Raw genomic sequence first — 17,634 nt, forward strand, 5'->3', positions numbered from 1 at the left:
TGGGCCCCAGTCTGGATGGGCCTGGGCCCCCTTTCCCTGGCGGGTCGCGGAGTATGGGGGTGCCTACTGGGGTCAGCGGGGGAGCTGGCCCCAGGGAGGGGTCACCTGCCCCTCCCTTCCTTCTCTCCCCATCTCCAGCTGCCTCCCTCTTCCCGCTCCACCACAACCACCCACACATGCAGGGCCTTGGAGTAGGGGTATGTCACCAGGGTGCAGAGGAGGCTACCCCCCCCTCTGTCCCCTTCTGGCTGCCTCTGCCTCAATTTTATCCCACAACTTAGACATTCACATTATTCACACTCTCATTACACATACATATAGGATCTTGGGGGTGGGCACGATACACGGAGTCCAAAGTACCATCAGGGTGTACACCTCACCCCTGGCGTCGTTGCCCACCTCTCAATTTTAAATACATGTAGACATTGAGGGCTAGCAGGAGGGACTATGCGCTTACCTGCTGCTCTCTGGCAGGTAGCTCCATGCCCTCCTGGGTTTTAATTGCACCTTAGAACACACATGCATCAACATTACAATGAGCGGGTGGAGGGAGGTTTGGAGTCTTCTCTCACCCCCATTCTCTACGGCCTGCTGGAGCGGGGGGGCTAGGAGGAGTTGGCCGTCCGACTGCAGTCTGGAGTGTGGGGCCTCCCTGCTGCTGCGGAGTCGGGGCGGTCTGCCTCCCCCCACCGCAGGGAAAAGGGTAACACCACCTGGGTCTGGCTGCAGTTCCCCCCTCCAGGGGCAAGGGTACCTAGACCCGGTTCGTAGAGTACGCTTGGGGAGTGTGATCATGTGTACAGCGTCTCTTTATGTCTGTCTCCACGTTGGTTGAGTGTGGAGTAAGTGCATATGAGAGCATGAGGGGGGGAATGGATGTTTGTGTCTGTGTGTGCCTGTATGTCTGTGTCTATATGTCAGGTTGGGTATCAGACGCCACCTCTCTAGGGACATCTCAGGCCCTCCAAGGTTTGGAGGCCTATCTCCCCCTACCACCACTTCCCCTGCCAGTGGCGGACTCCCTCAGGTGTCGGTGCGTTGGTGGTTCTTTGTGTCTGGGGGTGGGCGTCCAGGTACACACCGGCTCACTCCTTGGCGGCCGCTTATCGGGGCCTGGAGCCTGGGGCTCGCTCGGGCCACTTCGGAGGTGGGGTGCCCCCGGCCTCTCGGCGGAGCTCATGGGCGCATCACCGCAACTCCCCCTGGCTTCTGCTCCGCGGCTGCTGAGTGAGCCCTCATCTGGGACTCTCCTCAGCTCTTACTGGGACAGTGGCGCGGCTGCCCCTCTGTTGGTCTTCCTTGGTCTCTTGTGTTCTGGGGGCCTCTGGATGTCTGGAGTTTTGATCTCCTCCATACCTGCTTCATACCCTGGAGGACGGGGCTGTGGCTCCCCACACTCCCTAGCAGATCGTTACATGAAGAAACCTTTGGAATGCAAGCATGCTGATCCACACAGGTATGCACACAGGTATACACACGGGTATACACACGGGTATTCACACGGGTATTCACACGGGTATTCACAGATGCGGACTACAGCTTTCTTGGCTGCTGCCTCAAAGCACATTGTGCGCTGTCTATCTTGCGTGCTGCACAATATCGTTTATTATTTAGTATCTACTGATATCTACTGCTAGCTAGTTTATTGTGATGGTGCTGGTTTTTTTTATTATGTTGCTCTTTGTTGTTTGCTTTCTCTTCTGTTTTTTTTCTCCATACAGGTGACCCAGGTGTTTTGTTTTTTTGTTTTTTTGTTTTTTTTTTCTTTCTTCCCCCCCTTCTCACCGTCTCTTCTCCCCTTTGGTTTTCTTTCTCTCCCTCTCTTTCTTTCATTCTTTCTCCCTGTCCTATCCCCCAGTCATGTCTGTCCCGTTTGTAGCAACTGAAAATAAAATAAATTCATAATTATAATAAAGGTCAATCAAATGGACCAATATGGCAAGGCCATGATGATTCACTTGGTAAAATAAATCCGCTTGGCATCTTTCTTGGCCTTAAGACAACAATTCTGATGGCTAAAGATCCAAACGGGACACAAAAAAGAAAAAAAAAAAAGAAAAAAAAAAGTAATTTACTTACCTGGATGATTGAGCATCCGTTGGGGATTTTTCTTGGCCTTCAGACAATAATTCTGATTGCTACGGTGCCAAATGGGACAGGCAAAAAAAAGAAAAGAAAAAGGAAATGCATGGAACCAGGAATAGATTGGGCAACAGAACCACACTGGTTATGGATTTTTCTTTTCTGTCTGTTTTGCTGAAATCATCTTCAGTCTCTTCTGAGACATTTTGTCTTTTTCGAGTCGCTTCAAACATTTCTTGCCTTTCTAGTAATTTTTTGTCTCATTGTGGCTGATTTCTGTCTCTAAGCAGAATTCTTTCTCTTTCTGGTCATTTCGATTCTCTTTTGCTCCCCTTCCCTCCCCTCAACTCAATGCTGGTGCAGCATCATTTCAACCTTGGTTCCTTTTGAAAACCAGCTCACTTGTAAACAGGTTGTAGTACTGGATCCATTGGCCAATCTGTAATGAAAATCATACAGACAGATTTTGTGGGCTGCATGTGCCAAATGTTTTAATTTTTATGATTGCCTTTCCAATAGTCAGAGATTTTATGGTTCTAGGTTTCTGGTTTGGGCCCAACAGTTTTTCAATACCATTCTAGTGCTAGCACTAGCCTTTTTTTGATGGAAATGCATGGCATATGTTATAGATTAAGAAACACATTGGTGGTAAAAGAAAAAATATAAAAAAAAAGAAAAGAAAGAAACAATTGATGACTTTTGTTTCTGTGCTTATTTTGCATTTTCTTTCATCTCTTTTTGTAGGTACTTCTTTGAAGTCATCCTCCGTCTTGTTGCTTTGAGCATTTCCTTTCTAGTAATCTTGTGTCTAAGCAGGCATTATTTCTCTTTCTGGTAATTTTAACTATTTTTTGCCCATTCTTCCACCATCATGATGCTGGTGCAGTGCCAGTTGTGCTTTAATGTCTTTTAAGAACCAAAAGGCAAAATTATCTTGCTTTGAATGGTCAGAAGCATAAAAACCAAGTTCCAAAGGCCATGTGATGTTTGGTTTAGGAAGGAGTTTGTTTTCTAGTTGCTGTCCACATGCTCAACTGTGTTTAGGTAAAACAATGAGGCCAAAGGTTCTCCTTACTTGTTGGCTCTGCCATCATTTTTATGTTAGTGGAATAACTGAATAAGTTTCAAAATTTATGAAGTGCTTTTTAAACCACTAGGATGAAAGGGCACCAAATAAATGCAAATCCATCCATCCATCCATCTTCATCCGCTTTATCCGAGGCCGGGTCGCGGGGGCAGCAGCCTAAGCAAAGAGGCCCAGACCTCCCTTTTCCCAGCCACCTCCTCCAGCTTATCCGGGGGAATACCAAGGCATTCCCAGGCCAGCCGAGAGATATAATCTCTCCAGCGTGTCCTGGGTCTGCCCTGGGGCCTCATCCCGGTGGGACATGCCTGGAACACCTCACCCAGGAGGCGCCCAGGGGGCATCCTTGTCAGATGCCTGAACCACCTCAGCTGGCTCCTTTCGATGTGGAGCAGCAGCTGCTCTACTCTGAGCCCCTCCCGGATGGCCGAACTTCTCACCCTATCTCTAAGGGAGAGGCCAGCCACCCTTTGGAGGAAGCTCATTTCTGCCGCTTGTATCCGCGAATCATGAATGTTTAATCCCACACAATGAATGAGAGTGAAGAATATTACCACATTTTATACACTTGTTATACTTTGATTTCAGCTCAATCCCATGTGGTTAAGAATTTGGATACATGTCCTGTGTATGTGTGCCTGAGCTCTTCTGGCAGCAAATATATGTGTGTGTGTGTGTGTGTGTGTGTGTGTGTGTGTGTGTGTGTGTGTGTGTGTGTGTGTGTGTGTGTGTGTGTGTGTGTGTGTGTAATGATAACACAGAATGAATCTGGCGTAACGGAACGCTTTCAGTCATCTCACTCATCACAAAGAAACTGCAGCACTGTGAACATGACAGATGTTTTCATCTGTTTATTCTCTTAACAAGTTGGCTTTGATTTTCTCTTTCTGGGGCCTTTCTAAATTCTTTCTTTCTTCTTAGTATTTTTGAAAAAAAAAGTCACATCGAAGAGGCAACAACTGACAAGCTTTGACAAAGAAGCTGCCTATCTTTCGTAATCTTTAGGACTTTCATGTGTTTAAATCTGCAACATGTCGAAAATAGTGCATATCAACAGCATCATATCCTGAATATTGTGCTTATGTTGAAGATAATGTTTCTTTGATGGTTACCTTCTTATTTGGCTGATTGGCTTCATTAGATGATTAGACTAAATCATACCAAGTGTAACAGCTACCAGGGCGATTAGTCTGTGTGTTACTGATGTTCTTATTTGCAAAATTTTATCTAAAGCCGCATCAGTTTTTATTGTTTCTTTCTTTATGCTGAGTTTGCGATGGAGCCTGTATTGCATTGTGTGGTATAACTCCAGAGTTCACTAGTATTGGTCACAGTGTGCCTTAAACTTTAAAATCACCTGCTCTGAATTTTCCTGAAAGAGTCCTACAAATAAAATCCTCAGTGTTCCTTTGAAGGCTCCTGAAGTTCTGGTGATTTAAAAAAAAAAAAAAAGTATTATTTGATTTATGTGATTTATGTGCCTCGTGCGACTCTCTAGGGGAGAGGACTTTTTAAAGAAGTTGGCCCAGAGAAAAATCTTTTGGATAATGATCAATGTTGGTGGCTTTGGTTTCAAACACTTTCCAGACTACAATAGACTGTGGCATTTTGAAGTCCCATTAAGATGAGTATGTCAATCATTTTTGAAGAGCAAAGAGGTTTCATCACATGTTCCTTTGTGGCCACTGGGTGTACCATCTTCATGGCTCATCAAGAGCAAGCAGAGGAATTTGTGTTTGAGTTTTTATGTCACTAAAAATAATTTTGTGGAAGTTGGCTGCAAAACTTTTAGACATTTTTTAAAATGTTAGTTTTCTAGTCTTTCAAACAAGCCTGAAACTGCACGATGAAGCCATCACATCTCTCTACTTAAAGCTGAACTGGTCCAATAAACCTGGGAAATGATATTCTTCATTCTTATTAACCTTTGATGAACTTGACTGGATATATTCGTTTAAGTCTACCTTCCAGTATTTAGATTTAGAATTAGACTTTTTTTGACAATGAAAATTAAAGTGTACCAAAGTAAAATATTTCTAAATAAACATACTTCAGTAACACATAAAATCGTCTTTGTTACATCAAAGAGCAAATTTTATTTTTTACTTTCATGCCTTGATAAATACACGATACATTTTAGAGCTCCAGGCCCAGTGGTTATTCAAGGTTTAAATGTTCTAATTTATCTCTGAATTATGAGGCTAACATGGTATTTAAGACATTTGAAGTGTTATTCAAGTTTTATGTTCATCCAGTCTTTTATTGGGGTTCAGGAAGTCTCAAGGCAACCTTGTGTATCTGTCATGGTCCCCGCACCTCGCCAGCTGACAGCAGTCAGGCGCTTTGTTTTGTTTATTCTCCTCTCTCGCCTCTGCTCTCCCTTTCTCTCTCGTCCTTTCCCACTCTCTCTTTCTCCTGCCGGGGCAGAGCTCAGTATGGGCTCCTGCTCCTGGCCCACGCACCTGGAGATGATCAGCACACCTGCCGCCGATTATGAGAATTGGAGTCCTACTTAAGATGGCAAGTCTGCTCTACTCGTCGCTGGATTGTTAAGCCATCAGCATCAGTCGTCCTGCACTCTGCAAAGTTTGTTCGTGAGTACGTCTGAACCAGGAGACTAACTGTTTCTCTGTCTGTGTATAGATTTCCCCTGGACCTGTTTTCCCTGTGCACGGTGACTGAGCGTGAGCAAGAGTGATAGAGGAAAGAAGAGGAGCTGTGTGTGGTTGCGAGGGCTGTATGGAAATCTCCCCTCCCTGGACTCCTGCCCCTTTCACTCCCGGACCCTGGAACCCCAGCCCCTTTTCCCCAGACACCGCTGTGTGTGTGTATATATATATTTCACCGTGGAGAACACCAAGGCTGGACTGGGACAAAAAATCGGCCCGGGCATTTTGACTAGAGACCGGCCCACCAGGATAAAGATTGAAAATGTGACGTCATTCAGGGGTAAAACCGCAAAGGATTCTGGGAACTTGTGGCAAGAGGTACTAGCGCACGCAGGCTTTCAATTGAACTCGGTTACACAGCGATAAAAAGAAACACAGAAAATGGCAAGAAGCTGTTGTATTATTAACTGCAATAGCCGGTCGTATGACAGCCACGGGAAGCCGAAGGGTAAAGAGATCGTTTTTTTTTTTTTATTGGATTACGTCGTTGAAGAGAAGTAAGAGCCGACGGATGGTCTGGATATACCAAATATAACGTCTCAGAACACTCCAGCTCACATGTTAGTCTGCTCCAGGCATTCCCACAAAGGTCAGAGTTTTGTAGTAGTTAATGCGTCATTTTTCTTAACATAATTGGTGAAATAGGTTACAAGCAAGTCTGGCGCTGAACAGAAATTGTTGCGCTATGCTCCTTTATTTATTGTGCATAAATAGTGAATTTTCCTGACACAATATTGCGTTTCGCTTCTGTTATTATGGTACATTGACAAAAACATATACTTTTATTCACAGGATAAAACAGTTGTTTTGTATCACTAATTGTCCAGTGCGATTACAACATACAATATTATTGTCACTGCTCCATTTCTGTAATGCTACCAGAAATTATTTCCACTACTAATTAATTACCGTTGAGCTCAAAGGTTATATTAATAAACGGTTAACGAATGTGTATTTATGACGACGATTTGTGAGACTGGTAAACTTACCTTTGTTCGTACGATGGTCTTTACTTTCTACAAGGTGCATTTCAAGGTCCTGTACCCATCCGTCGGTAAACTGTACCTGGGCTTGTTGCAGTGACCGGAAGTTACTAAACTTCATGAGTGTATGCACTCACTCCAAGAACCGTATAATTATAAATATGAGCGTGGTGAAAGTCGGGCAGCACGCTAACGTCTTTTGTCCACTCTGTGTGCTCGTAAGAGTCTGACCCTTTCACTCCTTTGATTTTTCCTCGTATCTTTTCTTTGTCTTTTCGTCAAGTCTGTCTTTGTACGGACCGGCATTGTTCTCCTTTTGTTTTGTACATTCCTTTTTTGTGCGGCAAAGAAAAAAACAAGAAGGTGTTGGAACCGGAGAATGAACGTTTTGCGTTGCTGCAAATGCTTGCATTTGATGCGGTACTTGGATTGTTTTGCCACGAGTTCCCGGCATGCAATGCGCGAAAATCACGTGATTGCTAAACAAGGGGGCGGGTGCATTCGGCCTCCTCGGCTGTAATTGGTCCAGCCCAGAGTCGATCATGACCAATTGGCCAATCCAACACCTTTCATTATATATACCCTTCCTAAAAAAAAATAAAAAATCCATCGGCCCATAAAAACAAAAAATCGCCAGCGGCCCACCGGGCAAATGCCCGGTATGCCCGATGGCCAGTCCAGCTATGGAGAACACTGTAAATAAATTCACTTTTGATTTGAAGAAACTTGTGGTCTGCGCCTGAGTCCGCTCCACTAATCGTGACAGAACAATCCAGCCACAACATGGACTCAGCAGACCAGAATACCGTCGGACAGGCACTGGCTGCCCAAGAAGCGGCGCTGACCCGCCACGAACAAATGTTACACCAGCTGCGAGGTGAGATTGCCACACTAACCCAAGCTGTTTCCCGTTTGACTACACCAGGGGGCGTACAGCCGGGGAATCCCCAGCCAGCTCACCCTGCCCCGCAGGAAACACTCGCGGCGGCCACGGCAGGTCCCTCATCGGCAGCCACTCCATCCTCTGACGGTCCTCTGCCTTCACCTGAACCTTTTACGGGTGTGTCATGGTCCTGAGTCTGAGGACTCAGTGTTTTGTGTTTCCTTATGCTTTTGTTCATTCCGAGTGTGTATTCTGTTCTGATTTTGCCATTTGTTAGGTTTCTGTTCTTTGCCTGCCTGCTCCCACTTCTCTGTGTTCCCTCTGTCTGTCCATGGTGTTATTGTGTCTGCTCATGAGTCTGCATTCACTCACACCCCAGCCTGTGCCTGCATTTTGGATCCTTTTCTCAATTCACCACACGACTGCTGCACAGCCGTGACAGGGTGAGACAGGAAAGTGCTCTGGTTTTCTGGCCCAGTGCTCATTGATTTTCCGCGAACAGCGGCGCTTCCATAACAATGACGGGGTGAAGATTGCTTTCTTTGTACAGATGCTACGAGATCGTGCTTTGAAATGGGCCCAGGTGGTATTAAACTCCGACCCGGAGATTTCTTTTGAGAGGTTTGTGGCTAACTTTAAGACTGTGTTTAACCGAGGCTCTGGAGCCGAGGATGCGGCGCTCCGCCTCCTTAACTTCAAGCAAGGTAAGTGGAGTATGGCAGACTATTCAATCGACTTTTGGATTTTGGCAGAAGAAACCGGCTGGGGACCGGATGCGCTCAGGAGCACACTGTTAAAAAACATCCGTGAGGATCTGAAAGATGAATTGATTATGCGGGACCTTCCCACTGCTTTTGATGAACTGATGTCTTTATGCATTAAGGTGGATGAGCGGCTACGGGCTCGTCGACAAGCACGGAACTCCAGTTCCCAGGAGGCCGCGGGGCCATGGGGGGCGGAGGCCTCGGCCGATTAGCGGTCCTCCCGGACACCAGAGGGTGCCGACGGAAAGGTACAACCCATGCAAATTGGCAGCTCCCACCTAACTGCTGCGGAACGCCAGCGACTCATCACGGCCGGTGCGTGCCTGTATTGTGGTAACAAGGGACACATGATCGCCTCCTGTCCATCGCGAGCAAAAGGCCGCGCCCGCCAGTGATGGTAGGAGTACTGGTGGGCGGTTTGAATCAGGATAAATCTCCTCCACGTTTAGCCCTGCCGGCTAAGCTTCTGGTCCAGTCCGAGTGTCATTCACTTTCTGTGCTTATTGATTCTGGAGCAGAACAAAATTTCATTGACTCTGAACTAGCAAAACAACTCTGTGTGACTGTGGAGTCACTGCCCCACGCCTTACGCGTCACGGCTTTATCAGGGCAGCGCCTCCCCGACATCACACACATCACTGAGCCGCTCACCCTCACACTGTCTGGCAATCATTCGGAGGAGATTAGCTTTTTTGTTTTTCACTCCACTCAAACGCCGTAAGTTCTCGGTCATCCCTGGCTCCAGTAACACAACCCCACGATTAATTGGCAGAAAGGAGGCATCACGGGCTGGGGAGAGGAGTGTCATATGACCTGCCTTAAGGCTGCCGTACCTCCTAACAAATCGGTCATCGGCCCAGAGCCACCGCGGTCTTCCGACTTAGCAGATGTGCCGTCTGTTTACCACGATCTTGCTGAGGTGTTTCGGAAGGACCGAGCCCAGTCGCTGCCACCCCATCGGCCCTATGACTGCGCCATAGACCTGCTGCCGGGAGCTCCCTTGCCGACCAGCCGCCTCTATAGCCTCTCGCTGCCGGAACGGGAGGCTATGGAGAAATATATACCTGAATCCCTCGCTGCCGGCATCATCCGTGCCTCTTCCTCACCCATCGCAGCGGGTTTCTTCTTTGTGGAAAAGAAGGATAAGACCCTCCGACCCTGTATTGACTTTCGGGGACTCAATAACATTACGGTCAAGAATAAATATCCACTGCCTCTGCTCACCTCCGCTTTCAAACTTCTCCAGGGCGCCGTCATATTCAGCAAGCTGGACTTGAGAAACGCTTACCACCTGGTTCGGATTCGGGATGGCGATGAATGGAAGACAGTGTTCAATACCCACCTTGGACATTTCGAGTATCTGGTCATGCCGTTCGGCCTCACTAACGGACCTGCAGTATTCCAGGCTCTGGTCAACGATGTTCTAAGGGACTTTATTAACTGATTTGTGTTTGTCTATCTAGACGACATTCTGATCTTCTCTTCTTCCCAGGCTGAACACGAGACCCAGGTCTGGCTGGTACTGCAACGCCTTCTGGAGAACAGGCTGTTCGTCAAAAGCGAGAAATGTGAGTTTCATGTGCCCACAGTTGCCTTCCTAGGGTACATAATCGAGCGTGGAGATCCTATGAAAGTCAAGGCTGTTGTGAACTGGCCCGAACCAAATAACCGTCGCCAGTTGCAACGCTTTCTTGGCTTCGCTAACTTCTACAGGAGATTCATACGGGACTTCAGCAGGATTGCCTTACCATTAACCCAGTTAACCTCTCCCAAGCTTGCTTTTCAGTGGAGTGACGCTGCCCAATCAGCCTTTCCGGAGCTCAAGAAACGGTTTGCCTCAGCACCCATCCTGGTCTAACCTGACACCACTCTTCAGTTCGTGGTAGAGGTCGACGCAGCCAACTCAGGGGTGGGGGCCGTCCTTTCCCAACAGAGGGAGGGTAATATGCACCCTTGTGCCTATTTTTCCCGTCGTCTCACCCCTGCAGAACGTAGCTACGATGTGGGCGATCGGGAGCTGTTGGCGATTAAGCTCGCCCTGGAAGAATGGCGGCATTGGCTGGAGGGCACCACTCAACCCTTCGTGGTCTGGACCGATCACAAAAACCTGGCCTACCTTCAAATGGCGAAACGTCTCAACGCTCGACAGGCCAGATGGGCCCTGTTTTTCACCCGTTTCCACTTCTCAATCACCTACAGACCTGGTTCCCGAAACGTCAAGCTGGACACTCTCTCCCGTCAGTTCTCCACTGCTGACGAAAAGGCGGATCCGGATTCCATCCTGCCGGCAACCTGTACTATCGGGGCCATCACCTGGGAGATCGAGGCGGCCATCCGGGCGGCTCAGGTAGCCGAACCGGATCCGGGAGGGGGGCCCGCCCACTGACTCTATGTTCCGCGCTCTGTCAGATCCCAGGTTCTGCAATGGGCTCACACAGCCCGGTTCTCATGCCACCCAGGGATACATCGCACCGTCAAGTTTCTCCAGCAGTATTTCTGGTGGCCCTCACTCACCCAAGATACTCAGGAATACATCACTGCTTGTACGGTCTGTGCCCGAAACAAACCATCGAACCAACCCCCGGCGGGTCAGCTCCATCCGTTATCCACTCCTTCCAGGCCATGGTCTCGCATAGCACTGGACTTCATCACCGGGCTACCTCCATCAGCAGGTAACACTGTCATTCTCACCATAATCGATCGTTTCTCTAAAGCGGCTCATTTCATTGCTCTGCCTAAGCTTCCCACAGCTCTAGAGACCGCACGCCTACTCGCCACTCACGTCTTCCGCCTGCATGGGATCCCGGAAGACATAGTGTCCGACAGAGGGCCTCAATTCACTTCTCGGGTCTGGAAAGAGTTCTGCAACTCCCTGGGCGCAAAGGTCAGTCTATCCTCAGGCTATCATCCTCAGAGCAATGGACAGTCCGAGCGGGCCAACCAAGAACTGGAGACCGCCCTGCGCTGCGTCGCCTCCACCAATCAAACCATCTGGAGTGAGGAGTTGCCGTGGATCGAGTACGCCCATAACAGCTTGACTGCCTCTGCCACCGGCCGGTCTCCATTTGAAGTTTCCTTGGGATATCAGCCTCCTCTTTTTCCTGCTGTGGAAGGTGAGCACTCTGTACCCTCCGTCCAGGCTCATCTGCGCAGGTGCCGCAGAGTTTGGCGGGCAACTCAAGTGGCCCTACTACGCACGACGGAGAACAACAAACGCATTGTAGACTGGCACCGGACTCCAGCACCCGAATACTCTGTCGGCCAGAAGGTATGGCTCTCTACCCACTTTGTTCCGGTCAGGACTGAATCCAAGAAACTTACACCCACCTTCATCGGCCCTTTTGAAATCTCCGCCTTGGTCAATCCCGTCTCTGTGAAGTTAAAACTTCCTCGCAATATGAAAATCCATGATGTTTTCCATGTTTCACAAATCAAACCTGTCCGGTCCAGTCCTCTGTGCCCTCCTTCCAGGCCCCCTCCTCCCGCCCGGCTTGTGGATTGGTTGCCGGCTTACTCCATCACTCGCATAATGGACTCACGGCACCAGGGGCGTGGCTGTCAGTACCTGGTTGACTGGGAGGGCTATGGCGTGGAGGAACGCTCCTGGGTCCCGCGAGCGGCCGTTCTGGACGTGCCCATGCTCCGGGAGTTTCACCGCCTGCATCCGGACAAGCCTGGTGGGTCGCCGGGAGGCTCCCGTTGAGGGGGGGGGGTACTGTCATGGTCCCCACACCTCGCCACCTAACAGCAGTCAGGCGCTTTGTTTTGTTTATTCTCCTCTCCCCTGAACCTGTTTTCCCTGTGCACGGTGACTGAGCGTGAGCAAGAGTGATAGAGGAAAGAAGAGGAGCTGTGTGTGGCTGCGAGGGCTGTATGGAAATCTCCTCTCCCTGGACTCCTGCCCCTTTCACTCCCGGACCCTGGAACCCCGGCCCCTTTTCCCCAGACACCGTTGTGTGTGTGTGTGTGTGTGTGTGTGTGTCTGTGTGTGTGTGTGTGTATATATATTTCACCGTGGAGAACACTGTAAATAAATTCACTTTCTATTTGAAGAAACTTGTGGTCTGCGCCTGAGTCCGCTCCACTAATCGTGACAGTATCAAAATCAAGTACGTCTTTGATCTAAAAATTTCTTAAAGAACATCCCAATGCAATGAATTTTGAGTATACGCCCAGACTCTCGAACTTGAACAGACATTATGATGTCTGTTCAAGTTTCTCTGTAGCTTAAAAAGGTATTATGGAGGGTATCTTGAGGAGGTTCTGGAGGCATGCTTACTGAAAACAAAGTTCTTACAGGAGTCCAGAGGTCCCTCCGATATCAGGGCCAGTTGAGGTTAAAAGGTTTGAAGTGTTTTTAAAGACATGTAATGGGCTCCTTGGGGAGGTTCCAGAGGTTCTTGGTAATGTTCCAAAGCAGGGAATGTAGTAAAAGCTGCAGTACTGTGGTACAGGTCTGGATATGTACTAAGCAGAATTAATGACCGTGAGAAAACTTTGTCTGTACTGCAATGACCTGCATGAATAAACAGCTTTCACTTGGAGATACAGGACATTATTCCTTTGCAGCCCTCCCACTAAACCCTGTATAAATACAGGTTTAAAAAAACATTACTACTCTCGCTCATTCATATATACACAAACACACACATGCCACATTTACACATACATATGACCTTGCAATGTCCCCCACATACATTCCTGATAAATCCTGATTCCTAGTAAATCCCCATTCCTAAACAAGAGTGCATGAGCTAATGTGGAAATGTGTTTACATATACAGTCCAACACACACATTTAGAGCAGCTGAGTGATTTGATATCTGATAGAGCAGATGAACAAATAAGGGTGGAACTTTGAGTACAGGCTGCCAGTAGATGTGTGTTTTTAAATTTGAACCATTGTTATTAGATTTCAGTTATTATTTCTGTACAGCCTTATCTAGTTGAGGTAAAATTTAATGCATCCATGCATCCTGGTTTTCATGCTGTGAAAATGCTATCTAGATACCAAAGCACTGGGTACCCCTTAGGATCCTTTTTAGATGTGCAGGATAACTGGATGTCAATAAGACTTCTTGTTGGAACTAGATGCCATTAGAGGGAGAAATTTGTTGTTTATAGGAAAGATAAATTGGTCCCAAGATAACCTGTATTCAGGAGAAAAGCCAGACTTACGGATAGAAGTCAACTCAGAACAGGGGAGCTTCATCACTTCTGAGGTGGGAAACCAGGGCTTTATCCTGTAGCCAGACCTAGGATGGAAGCTCACTGGGGAGTGTTTGTTGGGTGGGCCTGAATCTGGCTCAGCAGGACAGAGGTCAAAAAATGACCATCACCTACAAGGGAAAGACACTCAATACTATGAAGACAGAACGCCAGGCAAAGACAGAAGCCTGGACATCTTCACCTGAACATTTTAGACCCGTGATGCCTCATATAATTGTACGACTGTGAACAGGGTTTTCTTCTTCTTCTGAAAAATTTGCTAATACAGTACTACTTGCATTTTAATGTGTTAGTTTGTAATAAAAACAACTTGAAAAAAGTTCAGAGTTTTTTAGTTTTAAAGACATATTTTAAAATAAAATTGTTTTGAACATGGATTAATCACAACTGCTAGAGGAGACTAAATAATAAAACAGGTCATGATAACCTCCTGCCTAAAAACTCTTTCGGTCTCATACTTGGGACTTTACAGACCAAAAAAAACATCCTGAGAAGTCCCAGAAAGTTTCAAAATCACATCTTTCAAGATGTGCCATATTTTAAATATCCTAAATATCTCTAAAATAATAAATAAAAAATAAGCCCTTGAAACCAAATTCAAGTTCTCTAAAATTCCTCAGTGATTTCATGAAAATCTTTATACAGTGAAGATATAATTATTTCCCCAGCTGAATTTGTACATTTGCTCACTTATAAAGATATTAACTTTTTCTCATTTTTATGATAGTTTCATTTTAATAGAGAGACACAAATATCAACCAAAACTCAATCAGACAAAATGCATTTCATTAAATTATGGCTTGATTTGCATGTCATTGAGTAAAATATGTATCCCCAAGCAAAACATGACTTAGTACTTGGTGCGGAAAACCTTGTTGGCAAGAACAGTGGGAAGTCATTTCTCATAGTTGGTCAGCCGGTTTTGTCACAGCTCAGGAAGGAATTTGGCCCACTCCACTTTACAGAAACTTGATAAATCCTTTAAGTTCATCAGCTGCTGCTTGATAGTTTAAAGCGTCAGCTTCCTCCACAAACTTTTTACAGGACTGAGATCAGGAGACTAGCTAGACCACTCAATGACCTTAATGTACTTTTTTATTTAGCCACTCCTCTGTTCTCATGGTGGTATGTTTTGGGTCATTGTCATGCTAGCAGACCCATCCACAAATCTTCACTGTTCTGGGAAGGAAAGGAGGAGGTCCCTGTCCAAATTTTTATGGTACATGTTCCGACCCATTGGCCTCTCAATGTGATGAAGTTGTTCTGTACCCTGAAGCAGCGGTCCCCAACCTTTTTTGCGCCACGGACCGGTTTATGTCTGACAATATTTTCACGGACCACCCTTTAAGGTGTCGCGGATAAATACAACAAAATAAAACCCGTACGGGTACCCAAAAAAAAGAAGATTTATTCATAACACATGGGAAAAGACCCAGGGAAACTGAGTTAACAATAGAAAAGATAAAAAATAACGATAAAAAACAATAAAAACCCTGAAAACCATAAATTTCACACCCGAGCCTCAACTCTTGTGGCCCGGTACCAAAGACTCATGGACCAGTACCGGTCCATGGCCGGGGGGTTGGGGACCGCTGTCCTAAAGCACAATGCACCACCCTGTGAGGATGGTGTTCTTTGGGTCATACTGAAAACTGTGGGTGCCAGAGAGCTTGATTTTAGTTTAACTAAACCACAGAACTTTCTCCCAAACCATCAATGACTAATTCAGATGTTCAGTGTCAAACTTAAGATGGGCCGGTACATGTGCCTTTTGACCAGGGGAAAATGTAAAGTGATATATGCGCTTTACACTCGACAAGTTTTACCAACGTTTTTCTTGTGACTGTAGTCCCACCTGCTTTACATCATTGACTAGATCCTCTCATATAGTCTTGGGCTGATCCACCATGATTAACCCCTGTAAGGCAAGATCTTTCATGAAGCTCCAGACCAGATTGATGGTGACTTCTATTTGAGACTAATTGCACCAACAGTTGTTGACTTTTCACCAAACATCTTGTTGATGGTTTTGTAGACCATTCCAGCTTTGTGCAGGTCTACAGTCTTGTTCCTGATGTCATTTGATTGCTCTTTGGTCTTGCCAATGTTAGTGGAGAGGTTGGAATAGAAGAAACTGAATATGTGGACAGGTGGTCTTCATACACACAACATGTTAAGATTAAGAGTATCTGTAAGTGATTGGCTGATTGATTGTAATCTGTGTTCCATGCGTGCACACAACTAATCAGTGACTGACTGCACTCAATAACATCCAAATCAATTTTGAACTTTTATGTCATGTGAGTTTTCTTGTGTTAAAAAAAAGAAAAAGAAAATACTTGCAAATGCTTCAAGACCTCTGTTAGTGTGCCCAGTCTCCACAGACGATATGTTGTTGGCCTATTTATGTGCGGTTTGATATTTAAAAGGTTTGATATTCCAACAACACCTCCTTACAAATGTTTTTTTGCATTGGTGCTGGCATAGTCTGAGGTGAAAAACGGACAGTGTCACAGTCTGTGTTGGCAGACCGTGGGGATGTGGGGAAAGGAGGACCCAGTCACGGTACTCTGTGATGCAAACAGTGCTCTTTATTTGCTTCTTACAGCCCCTTGTTAGATAAAATGTCAAGTGCCCACTAGCAATCGAAGAACTTATGAGTGGTGCAAAAGGGGGGTCTGGTGATGTTGCTTTACAGCTTTAAACTCATCACAGAGAGGAGGCCAGGGTGAATGGATGGGTCAAGACAACACATGACTTTAACATGGGAAACTGCTTTTTATGCCTAACTCTAACAAATGTTTTACCCAAGCATTGTCAAGTCATAATTCAGAAGTGGAAGTAGAAGCCATAAAAACACAGTTTTTACCATGTGAACATGTTTGTCAGCAGTTTTGAGTACTTGATGTGATGTCTATCTGGATATCTGCAGGCAGATTTCTTCAACACATTGGCATTGCAACAGTGCAAGACACAGTTACGCAATATATTAACGGTATGCAGCCAAGATCAAAATGAAGGTAAAGCTCAAAGACGCGTGTGGTCAGAAAACTTGCTGGTATAGCGGCTGGTGTGATCCCCTGACAAGATGGTCTCTGGTTTCAATCTGTTTTGAACCTCATATGTCCTCTATACTTTTTTTCCCCCTATCAACATGCTGATATTTCAACCCATCAGTTCCACCTCACATCAAACCCGGCCTTCATTTTGATCTCAAATACACACCTTTAAAATTCTGTGACTGTATCTTGCACAGACGTAATTCTATAATGCTGAAAACCAACTGACAGACAGACATATAAACACCTGCCACAGTACTCGCAACTGCCTCAGGGCTCCGCCGGACCACATTTTGCCATGATGACAGACCGATTCACACACAGTGTGAAAACACAAGCTATAAAAATATTTCAAGAACAATCTTCCAGATATCAGACCTATGGTATCATACAAAAGAGTACTTCAAACAAAGGGTAAGCCACAATGTCTAGTCACAATTTCTGTTTGTTTTACAGAATTTAAAAAAAAAGCCTCAGTAACATTTGAAACATTTGAAATATTGTCTGTTTTTGTGGGCTTAGCATGAATGATACTGGCAATTTGGGTGATGTCACCAATCCATTAGCATGTATCCTGTGACCTTTGCTTTATTGGAGACTTTCACACAGTCTGATAAATGATCTCACCCTCCGATTCAGATCCACAGCTGTTAAAATAACAGTTGTTCAAAATGTTGAATTATTAAGTTTAAAATTTGAGATACTTTAACTTATGAATGTCAAAAATAGCAAAAGACTGAATGAAATGTACTTTGAATTAAAATTTAAACTAGCAAAATGCTGACTGTGGAATATAAAAATATATGTTTGTTTTTCTAAAAAAAAAAAAAAAAAAAAAAAAAAAAAAAACTTGCTGCAGGTCAAGATTTTAAAGTGACTTAA

This window comes from Rhamphochromis longiceps, linkage group LG23 (genome assembly GCF_057381845.1).
Source record: "Rhamphochromis longiceps isolate RC_006_pf linkage group LG23, R_longiceps_female_GT1.1, whole genome shotgun sequence".
Classification (NCBI taxonomy): domain Eukaryota; kingdom Metazoa; phylum Chordata; class Actinopteri; order Cichliformes; family Cichlidae; genus Rhamphochromis; species Rhamphochromis longiceps.